The sequence below is a fragment of the Pongo abelii genome, chromosome 5, assembly GCF_028885655.2.
Source record: "Pongo abelii isolate AG06213 chromosome 5, NHGRI_mPonAbe1-v2.0_pri, whole genome shotgun sequence".
In the NCBI taxonomy this organism is placed as follows: domain Eukaryota; kingdom Metazoa; phylum Chordata; class Mammalia; order Primates; family Hominidae; genus Pongo; species Pongo abelii.
The window spans coordinates 12,945,905-12,959,911 of record NC_071990.2 but is presented as its reverse complement, the minus strand read 5'-3'; the positions used below and the strand labels follow the sequence as shown (position 1 = coordinate 12,959,911).

Below are 14,007 nucleotides of genomic sequence, written 5' to 3'. Positions count from 1 at the left end.
CTTACTACCAGTGAGACTTAGGCATACTCTCTAGTTCCACTGAGCTTCATTTTCCTTTTCTACCAAATTGAGATAAATAGTATCTATCCCGGGAAGATTAGATTAATTCTCATAATTGGCATATAATAAGTGAATAAGCAATGTTATTACTGCTAATATCCAAAAAGCCAGTACACTTACTCTTCCTTCCTTCCCTCTGCCAGTGTTCATGTTATTCCCCCCACTTAGCATTTCTCCCTTCCTCATCCTGCTAATCCAAACCAGCCTCTTCACACAAAGCCTCCTCCTAGGCACTAGTCCACACTGATCTCTTGCTTTGGTGAACTCACTCGTGGTCAGCAGTACCCACCTTGCTCCTTATTCAGTGGCTCTCAACTCAGGAGCAATCCTGTCTCCAAGGTGACATTTGGCAAGGTCTAGAGATACTTATGGTTGCCACAAATGGGAGGTGGGTGCTACTGGCATCTAGTGGGTAGAGTCCGGGGATGCTGCTAAACATCCTACGATGCATAGGACGCACCTGACACTCCCCAATAGTAAAGAATTATCCAGCATAAAATGTCAACAGTCCTCAGCCTGAAAAACCCTGACCCGAAATATTTCACGCATTGCAATCACAAGGTCTTCAGAAGCATCAACCCTGCCCTATCATTCTGTCATACTGCCTGCTATGGCAAAGAGGAAGCTCCTGATTCCTGGATTGATTGAAGCAAAAGTATGATTGATATAATAATTTAATTTGCATGTATATCTCTGTTAACTAAAAATCACTGAATAAGTATGTCCAGCATCAGTGGAAACATTTCTTCTCAATTACTATGCTATAGTTTCAAGCTAATAGCTTCTGGTAGAAAAGAACAAATCACAAAAGAATCTCAGCGTTGTGTGTGTTTCTTTATCTCTCACAAGTGGGAATGTAGTCAATCAATACAGTACTTTCTATTGGAAGATTCTAACGCAGCACATTAATTTTCCTCTAGGACATTAGTCACCTGTGGCACTCTGCAAAACAAACAAACAAACAAAAAACAAGACATATGTGTGATAAAATGCATTTGGGTAAAGAAGCATCTATACCCTGTTCTTAGAGATGTACAATGCACATTTTCACACCAGGGGCTCTGAGATAAAAACATTTGCTTAACTTTGTTCCACTCAGTTTTCCACCCTAGTGTGATCTTGAAATTTTCCATATATCAGGCCGGGTGTGGTGGCTCACACCTGTAATCCCAGCACTTTGGGACGCCGAGACGGGTGGATCACCTGAGGTCAGGAGTTCGAGACCAGCCTGGCCAACATGGCGAAACCCCGTCTCTATTAAAAATACAAAAAATTAGCTGGGTGTGGTGGCAGGCACCTGTAATCCCAGGTGCTTGGGAGACTGAGGAAGGAGAATCGTTTGAACCCAGGAGGCGGAGGTTGCAGGGAGCCTAGATTGCACCACTGCACTCCAGCCTGGGTGGCAGAGTGAGACTCGGTCTCAAAAAAAAAAAAAAAGAAAATTTCCACATATTATTGTTACCATCCCGTGCAGCAAGTGTTAGGTGGAACACATTTTGAAAAACATCTCATTGAAGTTGGCAAAAACCTCAACATTGAACCATAGAACTTGAATTATAGATTCTCACAGTGTAATCAGAGCTGCTCTGGGACACTAAATAGCAAAGAAGCATAACATAGCCCCCTTAACTTCAGAAGTGTTGGTAGGAAGAGCACTGCTTCTGCTGGTTTCTGTTGCAGTAACATGGACCCGAGGACTAGCCAGACCACACTTCCCGTTGGCATAAAAGACAAATGAAGGAACTTGTCTTTTCTGCCTTATCACCTTGGACTGGATACAACAGTACTGACCTCAATATATTTAAACACTAGACAGAAAATTATTATTTTCTCCCAAGCAATAAGGCTAATTTAAACTTTTGCAGGACAAAGAAAGAAAAAACCCCGACAAATAGTGACTCTGAATATCCTTAAGCAAGCAAAGTAAGAGAGCATTTGCAAGAGACCAAAGGAGCAGGTACTCGGTACCCTGTTTCTCCCCACCCACTTCCCAACCAGTCCCTAATCCTCTCTAATCCCTTATATCCCTAAGTCATAGACCCAGTTGTTCATTTTTAAAATTCTGTGATATCTATGGATTTAGCTGTACTGCAGAGGACTGAATTCTGAAGAGGATCTGTACTTCCTAGAAGACCTCAGCCCAACCACCTTTGCTTAAGACCGTGCAGACTTGTTATTTTGGGTTTTTTTTGTTTGTTTGTTTGTTTGACAGGGGACTGGTCATCAGCAAGGTACTCTGGTGTCTAGAGCAGCCTTCAGGACATTGATCTTTAGAGTTGGCCATTACTCTGTGACCTGCACAATCTGAAGAGGCTTGGCTGGGCACGGGGTGAGGACATGCACAGCCAGAAGCAATGTAGCAGCAACAACGCTGCCATCTGTTCCTCTAGCTCTGGGGCTCCCTCTGCGCTTTCACCTTGAGATGAAAGGACTATCATCCTCCCGCCCTGTGATCACACACACATGCCTGTTTGGCCCTCCATTCTCCCACCCACCACCACCATGAACAGAGAGGAGAAGATGGGAAGAAAAGAGACATCCATCTCCTTCCTCCCTCTCTACAAGCCAGCACTATGGATATAAAAGCACAAGACTCCCTGTGTTTTTTGTTTGTGAAAAGTCTCCAGATACCTCCTACATATTTTCAAGACCCTCTGGAAAAAAAGCTTGACCCTCCTGTACCTGGGCCCTGTTTGCAAGAAGGAAAACAGAGAATTTTAAAATATCACAGAATTTTAAAATTCAGGGAGACTGAATGACCTGTCTGAGCCCAGTTGGTTTGGAGGCTACTGGAACTGAAACTTAAGAGCCTGATTCCCAGGGGCGCTCTGTTTACCTAACCCTCCCCAGAGGCTGCTAATTCCTTCTCTCTGGTAAACACTGCCAGGAATTGCACTCTTAGATTTCTGCAATAAAAATAAGCCATACTTGCTTTCTAAAATCATGGTGGAAATTCTCCCAGTTAAATCTGACTGCGATTTAGGCTCTGATATTTTCAAAGTAAATTTGTACCATTTTATTATGGCTAATTATGCATTTGGAGTTAGCAATGCACACTGACCCATCTGTCATAATTATGGCTTAAAAGCGAAATGTCATTCCTGTCTGGTCCTCAACTCTTGTTTATAAAACCAGTGGTGCATTTTGGAACCATCAACAATGTTAAGAGGAGAGCACAGGGACTATACAACTGCTCCAACTTCATTCTGAGCAGTTGCTTTTTTTAAAGAGGTGATTATTCATGTTGGCATGAGATTAAACATTCTTCTGGAAATAATTTGAATCTAAAAATGTTATATTCCTACCAATTTCTATATGACGTAATGTAATTCTTTAGCCAATACATACATGTTTCCAAAACTAACTCTGCCCTAGGACATTCCATACACACCCATACACACAGACACACACACACACACACACGCACACACATGAATAACATATGACTTATCTGGTTATACCTGACTTACATCACAGGTTATTCTATTAGATGTCGTCTTCCTAGAATTAAATTTGGGATATAATGTCCACTGTTATGAGGTGATGCTTATATTCTAGAGATGCAAGTGTCACCCTACAATACAGTATATCTCATCGAAATGGAGGACAGCAGGGAACAACTTTTAAACTATAGTTCTGAAAAATTCCAGGACTCTATGGCACTATGTCAGGGCAGGCCCACCAATCTGGCCTAAACTAGAGCAATCTCCCTTTTATCTGGTTTGTATATGGGCGTCTTCCAAGATGCTTGTGAAGTTTTCTTTTTCCAAAGAATAACTCTTCTATTATACGTTTCTTTACTTTTTATTTCTTGACTATAGATACTCTTTTTTGCTTTTTGTTTTGTTTTGTTTGTGAGATGGAGTGTTGCTCTGTCACCCAGGCTAGAGTGTAGTGGCACAATCTTGGCTCACTGCAGCCTCAACCTCCCCAGCTCAAGCAATCCTCCTACCTCAGCCTCCCAAGCAGCTGGGACTATAGGCACGCACCACCATGCCCGGCTAATTTTTGTATTTTTGTAGTGATGGGGTTTCGCTGTGTTGCCCAGGCTCGTCTTGAACTCCTGGGCTCAAGCAGTCTACCAGCTTGGGCCTGGCCTGATACTCCTTTTTGTATAAGTTCTCCTTCTTTTGCCCTCTAGAAAAACTAAAATAATTAACCTAGGCATGCAGCCCAATGACTACTACACTTTTCAGGTATTCCAAGCCATTTCTAGTGTCTTACCACAGGAATCTGCATTGATATTCACAGATTCAACCTCAAAGACCTGGGACAAGCATGGGAGGGGTCCAGTAGCCCATCATTTCTACTCCCACGGCAAAGGGCATTTTCAGCTGCAGATATTAAAGCCTCTTCTTTTGTATTCAGTTTTACTTTGGGTAGTGGTGTTCCGACCACAGGCTGCTTAATAGTGCATGAATAATTCATATCATGACTAGTAGAAAACAGCCACATACTATTTGTTCTGGATATGAGCACATTAAGGCTTTGGGCAGGCAAAAAAGGTTCACTGTATGTTCATTTTGAGGATGATGAGCTCCTGTCTGGTGGCCTGTTTGACTTTTCAGGGGGATGGTAAAGGGATGCATAAATCAGTGAGTTACTGAAATTTGCTGATGTGATTCTTGAAAATGTAGCAGATCAGCAATGTCCCTGCGGCCAAGATCTGCTTCTCTACACATCCTCTCATCATGTGGATTGGGTCAGCTCATCAGACCGGTGACAGTTTCCAAACATAAATAAACACAATCTATAGTTTCCACTGGATATGTCAGACAAACAGTTGCCCATAAGCAGACTTCAAGTCTTTCAAGAAAGAACCTAATTCTGGTAGATGCCTAACCTGTCAGAGAGGGATGGTCCCTAATTGTGCGGCAGATTTCAGCCTTCAAGTTGTGCGAGGACATACTGGTGCCAAATCTTACTGAGAACCCTTCAGAATCAGCAACATCTCCCTATAATGCATCTCTCAATAATTCAAACTAATATGCAATTGAGTCTGGTAGGCTGTTATTCCCATTTTTTTTCTTTGAGACAGAGTCTCGCTCTGTCACCCAGGCTGGAGTGCAGTGGCTTGATCTCAGCTCACTCCAACCTCTGCCTCCGGGGTTCAAGTGATTCTCCAGCCTCAGCCTCCCAAGTAGCTGGAATCATAGGCAAGTGCCACCACACCCGGCTAATTTTTGTATTTTTAGTAGAGACAGGGTTTTGCCATCTTGGCCAGGCTGGTCTCGACTCCTGGCCTCAAGTAATCTGCCTGCCTCAGCCTCTCAAAGTGCTGGGATTACAGGCATGAGCCATCATGCCCAGCCCCATGTTTTTCTTTTACTTTCTGTGGCCAGAAGAATTCCATTCACTTTTGCTTTCCCCTTCTGTTACTTGTTCCTCACTCCTTCCACTCATAGACATGGAGCAGTGCTACTGTTTCGAGGAGACTGCATCAAAAGAAGATGGTGCTTCACTACAGATTGCTATTGTACTTGAAGTAACCTCAGAACTGAGGTAAGGGGACAAGGGAAGCAGAATGTTACAGCCCTAAAAATGAGAATGAAAGAACGGGAACTTTTTCCCCCCAAGAGCCTCTGCTGAGGTTACAGCTTGTTTAGAAGATAATTATTTGATTTTATAATTACTTTTGTGGGTTGCAGAATAATTACTGTGGAGGCAAATCTCCATGTGCCAAAATAGCAGAGGCAATTGTTCTAAAGTTCACACTGAAACAATAACAGAGTCAAGTTGGTTAACTCTTAGGTGGGGATTAGAAAACCCATCCCTCTTTGTAACATGTGCCAGCCTGAAGCCCACATAAAGGTCAGGCTGGGAGTGGGAACACTAAAGATACTCCACAAACTGAATTCAGATCAGTTATTTCTTTGTAGGCTGATTATAATTTTAAACCTGTGCCTCTGAGTACACCACAATATCAAATAGCTTTTGAAAAGACCAACGCTGCAATTCAGGTGAACGACACAGATATGTAATTGGACACTGGATAATCTACAGGGTCCTTTTCAATTCTAAAATCAGACTATGATGCTAAAATGGTCAGGAGTGGTACTTTGTTTATTTTTTATTATTATTATTATTATTGAGACAGAATCTCCCTCTATGGCCCAGCCTGGAGTGCAGTGGTGTGATCTCAGCTCACTGCAACTCTTGCCTCCTGGGCTCAGGTGATCCTCCCACCTCAGTCACCCAAGTAGCTGGGATTACAGGCATGCACCACCACGCCTGGCTAATTTTAGTATTTTTTGTAGAGACAGGGTTTTGCCATGTTGCCCAGGCTGGTCTCGAACTCCTGGGCTCAAGCGATCCACCTAACTCAGCCTCCCAAGGTGCTAGATTACAGGTGTGAGCCACCGCACCCAGCCAGGAGAGATACTTTCTATTTACAGCAACTTTGATGTCACCAGGAGTTGGCAAAGTTCTTTTGTTTTGTTTTGTTTTAAGGCCAGAGAATAAATATCTTAAGCTTTGAGAGTCTCTGTGACAACTTAAGTCTGCAGTTGTAACTTGAAAGTTGCCATAGACAGTGTGCAAACAATTGTGCATGGTTGTTTCCCAATAAGGCTGTATTTACGGACACTAAAAGCTGAATTTCTTATAAATATCTTGTGTCATGAATTATTATTCTTCTTTTGATTTTTCTCCAGCCATTTAAAATCACAAACAACATTCTCAACCTACAAACATAGGCAGAGGGCCCATGGGCCATAGTTTACTAACCCCTGATCTAGATAGGTTCTATCACCTCCAGCAGAATGGAAGTAAATTCATTTAACAGGTGGAAAAAACTCAAAAGCAGATAGAGGCATTGGAGGTCCCCTCGGCCTCCTCATTCTAACCAACCACCCTCTTCATCAGATAATTTCCACTTCAACTTTTCAATGAATTGACGGTTTGCTTTGTGTGTTCATCTTTGCCCAAATTTCCCTGAATGATCATATTCACATTTAATTAATTGCTTTAAGAAGTTAAACCTCATTGGCCAAAATAAACAGTTCCTCCTCAGAGGTTCAGTAAAGTGTGAATCTCCAGGCAGGTGAAAGTGGCTTGATGGCCCGAAGGTGGCAGCCAGAGCCGGAGAGACAGCTCAGCTGCAGCAGCATGGGCAGGTGACATTTAGGAAGCCATGAGCTACTCTGACTCTCTGACCCTCTTCTCTTAAATGGTCACAAGAGTAATTCCAACTGTAAAAGGTGGTTCTGATGACCGCAAGGAAATAAGATACACAAGCTATAAAGTGTAATATAAATACATTTATGTAAGGTGTCTAAAATCACTAGTTTTCTTAAGTGGACTGAATTAACTCTTTTTCTTGACCACCAACTCAGTTAGAACCTTCTGACTTTCTTTCTTAAAAGTCCTGCAGGGTGGCTATCATCCATAAGAGATAGTAACAAGTGTCGGGAAAATTGTAGAGAAACTGAACTTTTATATACTATTCATTGCTGGGGGGATATAAAATGGGGCAGCCAGTTTGGAAAAGAGTCTGGCAGACCCTCAAATGGTTAAACATGGGGTTACAATGTGATCTAGCAATTCCACTCCCAGGTACATACATAAGAGAGATGAAAACCTGTGTCCATGCTAAAGCTCGCGCATGAATGTTTATAGTGGCATATTCAGCAAAGCCAAAGAGTGGAAACAACCCAAATGTCTATCAACAGAATGGGTGAATAAATGTGATATATCCATACAATGAAATATTATTCAGCCATAAAAAGCAATGAAATTCTGATACATGCTACAGCATGAATACATTTTGAAAACACTGTGCTAAGTGAAAGAAGCCATATATTGCATGGCTACCATATATAAGGTACCATATATTACATGGTTCCATTTATGTGAAATGTCCAGAATAGGGAAACCTATAGATTAGTGGCTGCCTGGGATTTGGGGATGGGGTGTAGGGAATGGAATAATGAATGGATAGGTTAAGGGGAACAGTTGCTTTTTAGGTGTAATGAAAATGTTCTAAAATTGATTGTGGTGATGGATGACAATTCTATGACTTAAATGCTATTAAATTACATACCTTTAATTAGTGAACTCTATGGTGCATGAATTATATCTCAATAAAAATGCTTTTTAAAAAATCCTCCAGGGAATACTACAACCCGTCATGGAGCAAGTCCCAGCTCCTTAGTGTGGTATCCCAGGCCCTTGGTATGTGGCCTCTGTCCATTTCCCCAGGCGCCCTTCTCACCATCCCCCAGCCACATCACACCACTGTCCTTACAGCCACTGTAATAAAGGGACACACATTCATCGACTAGATCCATAATAAACGAACATGTACATTCATGTATTGAACATATCTTTAGTGGATAATACCTGTGCACTGTTCTCAGCACTAGAAACATAGCAGTCATGAGGAGATAGGACAGACCTCGCTGGAAAAGCAGCATTCAATGCCCTCCTCTGGCCTCTTGACCTTTCTCTACCCTTGCTCTTTGTCCTGCTTCCAGTGACTCTTTCCTTCAGGTATCTGCCAGCCCAACCCTATTCATCCCACTCAATTCAGCCCAAGTACCATCTTCTCCTACATGACCTGCTGGCCTTCTCCCCCAGGGAGGAGATGGGTTCCCTACCTACACGTCCGTGACATCCTGAGTCTACCTGTCACAGCAACGTCCCTCGCTGGACTGTTTCTCTCAGGGCAGAAACTCATTCTTTACCTCTCTACTCACACGTAAGTTCACTGTAGGCATCAATGCTTGATACATGAATAAACAAAAGACCATGTTCTATCCTTCCTCTGGCATTGGGTATAAAAACAATACAACACTAAAAACAATCATCATATGACTTCTCTTGAATGGTGTACTGCTAACCTTCTGGCTGATTTTTTTCCCTGGGCTGAAAATCTCTATAATTCATTTCTTCTTTTCCAAACCAACAACTGGATTCTTGTTTAGTTCCTGGTTCTATTGCAACTTTTGCCTCCTTGGACTTACCTTTTCTCCCTTACAACCTGTGGGGTGAAGTAAGGTCACCTCTGTCCCTCTCTCTGGCTACCTGGCCTTCAACAAACTCACCTTTATCTCTTGGCTTTCAGCTCAGCTGTCCCCCGGCACAGGTAGCCTGTCCACCGGCAGTACCACATTGAACATCATCAATGGTGGCTCCTAACTGGCTCAATGGACCACCACCCTTCAGGCTTTTAGACACTTCTAGAAGGCCCCAAAGCCTAGTCAAGTCCAAAAAGTTCTCACCATTCATATATAAGTTAGTGAACCAAAGAAACTGAAGTTTAGGGCTAGGAAACAAGTACTGATCCTTTCCACCCACCCCCATTAAAGTTTTATGGATATATTTTATCTATTACCATTTTCAATGTGAGTGTTTTTATCTCCTTTAGACAAATTAGGATATTTCAAGCTATAGATTTCACAAATTGTTTAAATATGTCTTCTCCTAAACTAAGTGACTATTTACAGATGTCTATAAAGTGTCAGAGCAATATTAGAACAGAGGGGAAATTATTAGTACAATTATATATGAGCTCAAAGTTATGTTAAAAATAAGACAAGCTGACTTTGAATTGCTGGTGATTGAAAGTGTATTATTGGACACACTCTGAGCCTGAAACAAATATTGCAGAATCTTGGTCTTTGGCTGCTCAAGGTCTTGAAACATCCTTTGTTGAGCTATGAGCAGCATGGACCTGGGTCCTTGTCTTGTCTGGTCCTTGCCTAGGCACTAACAGCAACAGCATTGTAAAAACTCACTCAATTTTGCTGTAACATAATACAAGAGTAGGGAAATCTGAGTGATATGTCTATGGGGATTAATTATCCTATTATGTCTACTTTTGCATATGTGTACAATTTTTCATAATAAACTTTTTTTAAAGGGCATCTTGGGCCAGGCACTGCGGCTCACGCTTGTAATCCCAGCACTTTGGGAGGCTGAGGTGGGTGGACTGCTTGAGCCCAGGAGTTCAAGATCAGCCTGGGCAATGTGGGGGAAATCCTGTCTCTACAAAAAGAAAAAAAAAAATATATATATATATATATACACACACACACACAAATTAGCTAGATGTGATGGTACATGCCTGTAGTCCCAGCTACCAGGTGGGAAGATAGCCTGAACCATGATTTTGCCTCTGCACGCCAACCTGGGCAACAGAGTGAGGCCCTATCTCAAATAAATAAATAAACAAACAAACAGATAGATGAGTTGGTCACATCGCCTCTGCTTAAAAACCCTGTGCCATCTTTGGTACTTGCAATCTGAATTCCTGTGGAAGTGGATGCAATCTGAACTGCTTCTGAAACTGAAAGAGGCTTTTCCTGACCTTCCTTCTCTTGCCCGAGGTGGAACCTACCACTCTGTCCTCAGTCTGACCCTTACCTTATTTGTCTTGTTAGAAATATATGTTTAAATATAGAGAAGAAGTGGGTGCTCTCATCTTGGACTCAATCCAAGGAAGTTTAATTACAGAAGAGGCAGAGCAGCACAGTATAGCAGGGGGAAATGCCCAAGGCAAAATTGGACTTGGGGGGTAACAATACAAACGCTAGCAATCCCAGCTAATATTTCTCAAGCACTTTCTCTTGCAAGGCACCATGCTAAATGCTTTGTACCAAATATCTCATTTAATCCTCACAACTAATATAGTAATCCCAAATCACCCAGTCAGCAAGCAGAGGAGACACTGAAAACAGGCAGTACGTTTCCAGAATCCAGCTCTGAACCCCAAGTGAAAACTGCTTCCCTCTTCAAGGACAGGTTCTGTTAGCAGCCCTGACACCAAATGGTGGTTTGACCTCAGTAGACTGCTCGCTTAATCCTTATGCATCTTCATTTTCTCACCTGCAAAATGAGGGATGTGATCCACAGAAACTCACAGGGCATTCTCTCCTAAAAGGCTGTCTCGATGGATGAACTCTACAGTCAGTACAGCAGAGAATTAGTATGACAAATCGTTATTCCTAAAGTTCACATTGGAATCCATTAGAAAATATGCTAAATATTTCTAATCCCTAAAACAAAACTTGGGAAAACATCTAGCAAGTCCATGGATTAGTAAATTTCTATATAAATGTTTAAAAAATAGGAATCATATACAGTAAAATGAAGACAACTGTGATCTACTGATTAATTACATGTAAAAGGCACTGAGTAGCAGTTGCAATCAATACATCTTGTTTCTAAATCCATCATTTTATTACTTTTTAAGTGTCACTATAAAATAAGACTGAGAGGCTTCAAGATATTTTTAAAAACTGTTAAAATATTTTATTTATATTGAAATTACATCTTAATACATAATTATTAAATATATTATAATTCCTAAAATTATTCTTCACTATTAATGGACTCAAAAGGAGTTCAAATGAAAATAGAAATGTTTGAAATTAAATATAGAAAATACTTCACTTTCTAGAATAGATTTTCTCTAAATTTGATTTTTAACTGTTTGTAAATTAAATCATATTCTCCTATTAACTTCTAATATAAGTTCAGCGATGACTTAGCTGTGTTTCTTATGGCTTTACGATGTCCATAACTTCTAATCTACCTGGTTGTAAATTACTCTCCCTCTATCCCCACTAAAGTCAGCCTCTCTATCAAGTAGGTAAGAAGGGAAAAAAAAATTAAATGCAGCAGAAAATTCTGCAATTCCTTCTCATTCTTTACCATAATAAACCTAGCTTATTGAGACTGCACATGTATACATCACACACGCACACAGATATAAACAGACACCACAATACCTAATGTTCCACATTCAGTGTAGGTGGCAGAGATAAATGGCCATTAAAAAAAATCAACTTGATGGTATAGTGGAAAGCGTCTTGGTGGTGGTTGTTGCTTTTTTTTTTTTTTTTTTTTTTTTTTGAGACAGAGTCTCACTTCTTCACCCAGGCTGGAGTACAATGGCGTGATCTTGGCTCACTACAACCTCCGCCTCCTGGGGTTCAAGCAATTCTCCTGCCTCAGCCTCCCCAGTAGCTGGGATTACAGGTATGTGCCACCATGCTGGCTAATTTTTGTATTTGTAGTAGAGACAGGGTTTCACCCTGTTGGCCATGCTGGTCTCAAACTCTTGACCTCAAGTGATCCACAGGCTTTGGCCTCCCAAAGTGCTGGGATTACAGGCGTGAGCCACTGCGCCCAGCCGCATCTTGGTTTTAAAGTGAAATAGATGAGGGTGTGAGTCTTTGTTTTCCCCTGTATTTACTCTGTGGCTTTCCTATGTAAGCTTGTTTCCTCACCTGAAAATAGCTTTAGTATTGAACCAAAACAGCAAAGATGGAAGGAAACAAAAACTGTCTTTGGCCATTAATGGTGAATTGTGTTCTATGGTTTCTTAACAACAGAGAATTACTTAAAATAAGTTTAGCAAAACATCTTTAATACTAGTTAGTAGATACCAGGAAAAAAAAAACTCTTGAGTAAAAAGATAATTGCTAAAATGTAATTTCACCTTTTACGTACCTCTCAATAACCAGAAATATTTTATCCTTTAAAGTTTATTTAGTTATAGATTGTCTTGAAACTGCAAGTTATTAAAATATGCTTTAAATAACTATTTCATATGCAAAGAAATTAAGTGTGAAAGAAACTCAGTGAACAATACCTTTGTAAAATTTAATCTGTGTAAAATTTCTAGAAGGTCTTTCAAGCTGTATCAGAATTTTCTGTGGGTGCCACCAAGTGGCCTCTTCAGTGATGAATGAGGAACCAGGCACACTTATGGTACTGAACATAATACAGGTGTGCCCCACCTTAAGAAGCACCTTCCTCTATAGAGCCTGACCAAACAGGACATTGGGGAAATCTGTTTGGCTCATTATGATCTTGAGCATACAAATGTTTTAAAATAGCTGGTGCTCCTGGTATGTAGAAAATATGACTCAAATTGCAAATCGCTTCCAGAGAATTTATCTAAAAGAACATCCACTCCCTACAGACTATCATGGGAGGGCAATCTTGCCCAAAGTGAAATTTTATTGGAACTTCCACAGTGGGCAGTGCTGCTTTGGTTTCTGGCAGTAAAAGAAGAAGGGTTAAACTCCTGACCTCGTTCCATTTTGGTGATTAAATGAGTGCACCACACAATAGATTGGCAGGATTAGCAGCACAAAATTAGGCAAAAATTAGGCACTATAACATTCGGTCTCCCCTATTTAAGAATCCTTTGAGGGTAAATAATCCTATCAGGTGATATGTGAGCATCCATACATAGCTCCTTGGAAGTATGTGAGGCTGTGGAGATGACGCACGTTTCAAGAAGAACTACGTGCTGTAGGTTAAAATATGTACCTGTCTCCATTGACAGGGTATACCGCATTTACCAGTGACAGCACTCATAATGACATTTGTAAACACACATCCTTGAGTATGGACATATACCTTTCCTTACTGTAGCAGCATTTACAGACACTAATTTAAATAAACTCCCAGTGTTGTGGAAGCAGCCCATCTGGGTAGCAATTCAGTCAAGAGAGCAACTGACATTTAACAACCATTTTAGCCTGCGTCTCAAGCTCTGTTGCGTTACATGGGAAAGCTCTGGCTTTGGGTCATCTGATTAATCCATTTGTATTCCACAGGTCTCGATGTTATCAGCTGATGTAGTAACCAACACATGTCAGTCAGTGTGTGCTTCTCAGAAACGTATATCCCCCCTACACCTAACAGCAGGGGCGTTCATGTGTTTTGTGTGTGCGCCTTCCTCCAGTGCCGTCCCAGTTTTCCTCTTGGATGCCTGGTGTTGTCCTGCACAGCCTCTCTTGCAGTTTAATCAAAGAAAACGATAATGACGCTAGCAGGACTCTAATTTTGAAAAGACATTAGCCAAGCCAGAGTCATTTCATTACTCTGCACTTCAGAGGCCGACTAAGAACGGGAGGGATCCTAAGTAATGTTTGTTCTTCCAAAAGGAACAGCAAAACCTGACTAGCTGATAGGAAAATCTGCCTGCCC

General features: G+C 41.3%; 1 protein-coding gene across 2 annotated transcripts in view; it reads right to left on the bottom strand.

Moving 5' to 3' along the window:
* Positions 1 to 14,007, bottom strand: part of PHACTR1 (phosphatase and actin regulator 1) — a 571,703-nt gene that overhangs the window by 256,944 nt on the left and 300,752 nt on the right. The gene's annotated exons all lie outside the window — the stretch shown is intronic.